This window comes from Perca flavescens, chromosome 13 (genome assembly GCF_004354835.1).
Source record: "Perca flavescens isolate YP-PL-M2 chromosome 13, PFLA_1.0, whole genome shotgun sequence".
Classification (NCBI taxonomy): Eukaryota; Metazoa; Chordata; class Actinopteri; order Perciformes; family Percidae; genus Perca; species Perca flavescens.
The window spans coordinates 6122148-6128147 of record NC_041343.1 but is presented as its reverse complement, the minus strand read 5'-3'; the positions used below and the strand labels follow the sequence as shown (position 1 = coordinate 6128147).

Here is a 6000-nt window from a genome sequence, read left to right as displayed (position 1 = left end):
GTTACAAGGTGAGATGCCGTCCGTCTCAAGTTAAGGCGGATGTTAACGACTGAGCACAAAAATACTGTCAACTCGTGGTGCGATCCGACAACAACAATAAACGCAGCAACATCAACTTTTTATGAATAGCACTTTGGCGAGGACTTTGATCAGACTTTTAACTGCCGCTGTGCTCAAAATGCAAATTGGAGGTAACACCTATTGCGAACAACAGCCTTGTAAAAAGAAAACTATCCAATTTACCTGACTGACACGTTAAGTGCCGCCTCGGTTTATACTACTGGCAATGAAGTGAATTACAGTTTAAACAGCTTGGTGGGGCTGCTGCAGGTTAGAAAGGCACAGTATCCAACTGGCTGAATGCAAGTGGCCAGTAACACAGCGTGATGTGATAGCAGAGCAGTGGGGGGAGGAGGAGCTGCCCCCCTCACACACACACACACACACACACACACACACACACACACACACACATACACAAACATGCACACGCTCTGTCACACACACATACACACACACGCACACACACATACACAGACACACACATGCACACATTCTGTCACACACACACAGACACACACAAAAACACGCTCTGTCACACACACACACACACACACACGCACACACACACACAAACATGCACACGCTCTGTCACACACACATGCACACGCTCTGTCACACGCACACGCTCTGTCACACGCACACACACACACACACATGCACATGCTCTGTCTCACACAAACACACATGCACACGCTCTGTCACACACATGCACACAGACATGCACGCACGCGCACACACACACACACACAGACAAACGCATGCACACGCTCTGTCACACACACAAACGCACACACACAAACACACACATGCACACACTCTGTCACACACATACACACACACACACACACACATACACAGACACACACATGCACACATTCTGTCACACACACACAGACACACACAAAAACACGCTCTGTCACACACACACACACACACACACACACACACACACACACACACACACACACACACACACACACGCACGCACACACACACACACAAACATGCACACGCTCTGTCACACGCACACGCTCTGTCACAAACACATGCACATGCTCTGTCACACACACACACACACACACACACACACATGCACACGCTCTGTCACACACATGCACACAGACATGCACGCACGCACACACACACACACACAGACAAACGCATGCACATGCTCTGTTACACACACACACACGCTCTGTCACACACACACACGCACATGCTCTGTCACACAAACGCACACACACAAACACACACATGCACACACTCTGTCACACACACACACACACACACACACACACACACACACACACACAAAACACATGCACACGCTCTGTCTCACACACACACAGACACAGACAAACACATGCACACGCTCTGTCACACACACACACACTACCCCCCATCCTGGATATTTGAAAAGGGAAACAGAGACAGCGATGGGTAGAAGTAGGTTATGTTGTTGTGTTCTTATTCGTGAGAACACTGATGTTCCCCAGGTCCTCAGAGACATTTTGTTCAAGGCCACGTTGACGAGACTGACTGCAGGCCAGTGGACCTGATAGCACAGATTAGCATGAGATGTCAGAGAAGAATGTGGTGCACAATCATAAGTTTAGAAACTACTACTGTGACAACGATTCCCTCGTAACGACGACCGAAAAAACATGACGCGATATATATATATATATATATTTTTAAGTCATTTCGGAGGTTTTCATACAGTCACATCTGCTGTTTATGAATGACACGCTGCTTCACACTTTAGTGACACGCGTTCACACCTGGGAGCTGCCTCGGTGCCGTGTTCAAGGGCACCTCGACGGCGATGATGCTGTTCATTTTCTCCACTTGGTCTCTGTGTGCTGAGGCAGAGAGTAAATCTCCAGTCCTGTGGCAGATATATTCTTTTAACTCTCAAAGTTTGGACCTTATCCGAGGAGAGGCCTAATGATTTGTTGTTGGTTGAGGCACCTCTTACTTTATTCTTCATTTAACTGAAAGGCCATTTTTTATTAACCTGCTGTTGTTATATGGGCATAGGTTATGGAATTATTGTACAGTCTCCATTACGGTTTTTGATTTCCGACTGCCCTTTAATTGTTATTGGGCTGTTCATTTTAAAACATGTACAAAGGTACTTACTGTGTCCCATAATAATAAATGATGTAAATTCCATTTTCCACCATTATGCTTTATGTTGGCCCAACAAAAAACAATCTCTATTCCAGAAATGACAAGAAACGCAAATTAATAATAATCCACCATTAGAATATGCCATGCTTTATATTTGACATTAATAGTCAGGTTAAAGTAAATCTCATATTTGAGCAGACCCTAAAATAGTGATTCAGTATTGCACCTCCACAAAGTTGGGAGACTCCTGAGAGTCCCATTAATAAAACAAGAGGTCAAAATCGATGCAGCTCAGGCTGACATATTCTGATCTTTAGTCTTCACTGTGGGTCAAGCTTCAAAATCACTGGATCCGACATTTACTTAACAACTTAATGGCATATTTCTTTGAACTGCCTTGTCTGATAAATGCTCACCCTGCCCCAGTACGTAGCGCAGGCCTTCATTCTCCAAACCCAGACCGATTCTAACCCTCCTGATGACATCATCAGGACGTTTCATTTCCGGGATTGCTCCGTTGCTGCCAGAGGTTCCGCCGGATGTCCCTCATTTTCGCCCAGATGTCCGTTACCTTCCTCTGTCTCTGTGTTGGCTTTTTAAACTAAGGTGGATTTGTGAGGACTATGGTTAACTGCTCCTCAGATCTCTGCAGGGTAAATCCAGACAGCTAGCTAGACTATCTGTCCAATCAGAGTTTTCTGTTGCACGACTAAAACTACTTTTGAATGTACACATGTTCCACCAAAACAAGTTCCTTCCCGAGACTATTTTGCAGAGGCACCATCTGGTGCTTAGACCCGCCCAAGACGATTGTGATTGGTTTAAAGAAATGCCAATAAACAAGAGCACGTATTTCTCCCATCCCAGAATGCTGTGTTGACTAGCCAGACCCTCCTCCGCAGCACTGTGAAGTATGGTCTGGCAATGCGAGACTCCCCTTCCGCTCACCCCTCCCTTTCCAATTGTGTAGTAGAACCTGCAGTGGCCTTAAGGTAGCCTAACGTAAAAACGTGAAAGGCCCTCTCTAGAGCCGCTGTGAGGTTTTGGGCTACTATATACTTCCTATGTAGACATGAAGGAACAGAAAATCCCCAAAAAAAAAGTCAAAGGTACAAGACTGTGGACATATTTTCATTATCGAGCGAAGGAACTACTCATCCAATAAACCACCGCGCACCACTGACTAAAGGAAGCTACGTTAGTTCAGCTAACAGCTAATTCGGCTAACCGCTAGCTGAGACAGCATGTAATAACTTTAAAAGACCCTCAAAAGAAAGAAAACCTGAAAATAACCGTTAAAATATATAACGGCTGTTATGTCAGCTGTAGCCTGCTTTACCCACTGTTTAGTTTGAGTTAACGTTATTTTAGACTGAATCAAGCTGTCAGCTATAGCGGTTAGCCAAATTAGCTGTTAGCTAAACTAACGTTAGCTTCCCGGCGGAGGCTAACGGCAGAAGCGTGGAACACATCGTGATTCGTGCAGTGTCGTAAATCCTCAGAAATCAGGATTATCATCTTGGGCATGTGCATGACGGATCGTGCAGGCAGCTCCCCCTCCTCACCAGCATGAGTTCCACCAATCAGAAGCATCACTAGTGGGATTGTGGGATTGTTCAGGATTGTGGGCAATGGAGTACTTATCCAAGACATGGCGAATAAAAGACATTTATCTCAAAACAAGGTTGGTGCCCCATGAACTTTTGGCGTCTGTGTGAGCATATACAATTGCTGTCATGTCGTAGCTGGTTTTAAGACTACCACCAACGGTTACGATTTTGTGGCTTATAGGCTACTCCAATTGTCAATGGAGAAATTGCGTTGTATTTTTACTTCCGGAACCCGCTGTGGGCGGGACTGTTGAGCTCTATATGACAAATCAATTACAATGAAAACGTACAAAAATAGTTATGCTTAATAGCAACTTAATGAATAAAACGTAGTATGTAGTTAATGTATATTATTATTATTATTATTACTATTATTATTATCATAATTATTAAGTCATTAGTGTAGGCTACTATTATGTTATTATTATTATTATTATTATTATTATTAGACTTATTATTAGACTTATGATTCTTATTGGCAGTGGGAGTGTGTGGACAACAGCTGAGTTAAGCAGTGGCAGTTGTAGACAAAACCCTTAAAAAGGAACAAAAACTTCAAAAAAAAAGGCCCAGTTTTGATTATGGCCCCGGCCCCCGGTCCCCTAGGACCGCCCCTGGACCGAAGGCTTGTTCCTTTAAGGGTGGTGTCAGCGGCAGGCAGAGGAGGAGGAGTGTGCCTCTCTCCGCTCACTTCTCCACTGCGAGGGCACTCCGAGAATAAACAATTCCCACAGACTGCACGCTACACACCTCAGCGCGCTCACGGTCGCAACACATACAAGAAAAACGAGGCATCTTTTTTGGACTACATTTTTTCTTTTCTTTTTCTTTTCTTTTTAAAAAAAAAAAAAAGCCTGCCTCGCCATTTTTGTTCCGTGCCAAAAAGTGTCAAGACAGATGCGGCCGTTTTCATTGGATTTGCCTCCTCCTGTCGAATAACATCGATGCGGCTCTCCGGCTGACCGTGGGGTGGACAACGCAGGTAGGGGATCTAATTCTAGCTAACGTACGTGCTACAGATAAACGCACTGTCATATCTGGAGAATAATTATTACCTCTGGGGGTGAAAAATACACTCATACTGGACGCGGTGTCGAGGATTATACTAGATTATAGCGTGTTTTGTCGAGGGTAGGGGTTGGCTGTTTGTGTGTCGTAAGGCGAGCAGAGGCTCATATGGATATAGCTGAAAACGCTGCATAAAGAAGTGGAGGATAGACCTGGCTACGTGCGGTGCTGTAGGCTTCTGTTTTAGCCCACGGGAGTCATCCAGTGTCTGTATTTCCTGGCTACCATATAAGCAGTAAATTAGGCCTACGATAGAGGCATTTATCTGCGTGAACCATCTGATGAAAATGAATGTCAACTGTAGTTAATGTATTCTCATGTACGGACCGACCGCAGCTGAATCAAATGAAAGCGTCCTGCTAATTTTCTAAGTGACGCTAACAGTCGCTACTGTCACACTGGCTGGCCGTGAACACTGAATGAATAATATCCCCTCGATGGGCTGATTTTAGTACACAGTAGGCTACACACCGTAGGGCTGTCCATGTCACAGGGGCTGTAATGTAACGTTAGTACAGTCCGTGTAGTCAATCACATCGGGTCAAAACAGTAGACAGCCTCCTATTTTGAAGTAGTTTTAGCACCACCAATGGGAAACACGTCACAGTTGCACTATTCTGTAAATGGATTATTGGCAAGTCCTGCTCGTTTAAAAAAAATAAAAAATAATAATAAAAAAGATGTTTAAGGATTTTAAATGAACCTCGAGTTGTAGTTATCGACCATGTTGAGCTTGAGTCGTAAATGAGGTTTCCAAGGTGTTAAAATCATAGACAGTATATAAGGTTAAAATCTAGCTTTGCCCAGGGTAGACTACATTCAGAGGCAGACTTTATCATTAGGCAAAGCTAGGGAATTGCCTTGGGCCCTGAAACTACCAGGGGCCCCATTAACACCTATTCAACTTATGGTTAAGGTTATTTTTTTTTTTTACTCTTCAATAATGAATCACATCATTCTAAAAAGTCCATATGCTAACATGCATGGATGTCTGACAAGACCAAACATCAACATTCCCCTTTCACTACTGTAAGGTTGTATGTAGGGATGGAAATGGAACTTTTTTGTCCACTTGCCACTGTGGCTGGTGGATTCCAAAATCTACCAGCCACTCAACTTTTTTTTA

General features: G+C 44.1%; 1 protein-coding gene across 1 annotated transcript in view; it reads left to right on the top strand.

Annotated features, from left to right (window-relative positions):
- The first annotated feature begins 4504 nt into the window (after positions 1–4504).
- The window catches only part of nrip1b (nuclear receptor interacting protein 1b), a 44560-nt gene continuing 43064 nt past the window's right edge, over positions 4505–6000 (top strand). The window contains exon 1 of the mRNA XM_028596400.1: positions 4505–4788. The gene's annotated coding sequence lies outside the window, so the exon portion shown is untranslated. The remainder of the gene's footprint in view (positions 4789–6000) is intronic.